General features: G+C 39.9%; 1 protein-coding gene across 1 annotated transcript in view; it reads left to right on the plus strand.

The window, feature by feature from the left end:
* Positions 1 to 1,929, plus strand: part of SPECC1 (sperm antigen with calponin homology and coiled-coil domains 1) — a 449,155-nt gene that overhangs the window by 261,787 nt on the left and 185,439 nt on the right. The window lies entirely within an intron of this gene.

Here is a 1,929-nt window from a genome sequence, read left to right on the forward strand (position 1 = left end):
AAATTCTGCTAGTTGGGGTTTAGTCTACTTCTGTATCCTTCCCTTCAAGGCTCAGGGGTCCAAGATTATCTTCTGTGTCTGTGTCAATTGGTTTTCCCTTGTCTTTGTTGAAGAGGGTCTGTGCAGTCCTTCTGCCTAGTCCGCCATCTTGCCGGAACTCCAAGATTGGGAATTCTTGTCTTGGTTCATTCACAGGGAGATTAAATGACATGCTCAAGTCCCCTGGATGAAGAAGCCATGCATGAGAGATTGAATCAGATGATCTATCTTTAAAAGACTCTTCTGTGAGTCTATGCTCAAATTTAGAAACTATACCAGGAAATTAGTGTTAGAGTAGAAACTCCACCTCTTGCAGAATTGCAGTGTTATTTTTGAGTACTATTATCATACTATTAAACAGTATATAAATCAGGATACTCTTATCTATAATGGATTTCACTCAAGTTGGTTTAAGTTTAAAGATATTAAAGGAGCTCTGGTGGCACAGTGGTTAAAGCATGAGGCTGCTAACCAAAAGGTCTGGGGTTTGAACCCACCAGCCATTCTGCAGAAGAAATACAAAGCAGTCTGCTTCCATAAAGATTTAAAGGCTTAGAAAAACCTATGGAACAGTTCAACTCTGTCCCATAGGGTCGTGATGAGTCAGAATTGACTTGATGGCAGTGAGTTTTTTAAAGGTATTAAATGACTTGAAGAATTGTTAGAGAGGACTGAAGCAAAAGACTCTAGGCTAAACTTCCAAGAACATTTCCCAAAGTCACAACACAGAACTGAGCCACAAGGAAAGCTATTGCCTCTGCCAGGAACAGGATTTTAAAATCAGAAAGCTGCCTCCCCAATTGGAAAGCCACCATACATATCTATACTTTATACACATAAATATAATAAATAGAACAAACAGAATGTACATTTATCTACATTCTTAGCATGTAGCAGTATCTTTGTTACCTTCATTGAAAATATGCCCACTGTATTAGAAGACTGTAGTAATAGTTACAGCACTGGAAGCATCTTTCTCTGCAGCAATCTTTTTCAACACAGTGAATGCCCTTGTGTCCTGCTTCCCTTCTCCCTGAGTCAGGTCCAAATCCAGATCTTTCTGACTAGTGGTACCTACATTCCATCTGAAATCCTAGCTGCAGGAGATACTTGAGAAATATACATTTCATTTTCCCAATCTGAGTATACTAGATAAAAACCAAACCAATTGCCATTGAATCAATTCCAGCACATAGTGACCCTATAGGTCAGAGTAGAACTACCCCATAGGGTTTCCAAGGCTGTAATCTTTAGGGAAGCAGACTGCTACATTTTTCTCCTGTGGAACAACTGGTGAGTTCAAACTGTAGACCTTTCAGTTAGTGACCTAATTTAACATGTGCTACTACTTTGTCAAGGAGCCCTGGTGGTGCAGTAGTTAAAGTGCTTATTTGCTAACCAAAAGGTCAGTGGTTCAAACCCACCAGCCACTCCACAGGAGAAAGAGGTAGCAGTCTTCTTCAGTAAAGGTAATAGCCTTGGAAATCCTATGGGAGCAATTCTACTCTCCTATGAAGGGACCATGAAGGATGGCCTCTGGAGAAGGATGTTATGCTTGGTAAAGTGGAGGGTCAACAAAAGAGGGGAAGGCCCTCAACAAGATGGACTGACATGGTGGCTATAGTGATGGGCTCAGGTGTAGTAAGGATCATGAGGTGGCACAGAACCGGGCAGTGTTTTGTAAATAAGTGTTTTGTACATAAAGTCACGACTGAGTCAGAAACAGCTCAATAGCACATAACAACAACAACAACAAAAATGAGGTTTCTATGAGTCAAAATCAATTTAACAGTAATGGGTATACTAGATGGTGATTGGAATACACCTTGATAAGGCAAAATCCATTGTATCCACTAAGCTAAATATTTATGATGAATAATATTTGTATTT

The sequence above is a fragment of the Orycteropus afer genome, unplaced genomic scaffold (assembly GCF_000298275.1).
Source record: "Orycteropus afer afer isolate SDZICR_OR568_19922 unplaced genomic scaffold, OryAfe1.0 scaffold00139, whole genome shotgun sequence".
NCBI lineage: Eukaryota > Metazoa > Chordata > Mammalia > Tubulidentata > Orycteropodidae > Orycteropus > Orycteropus afer.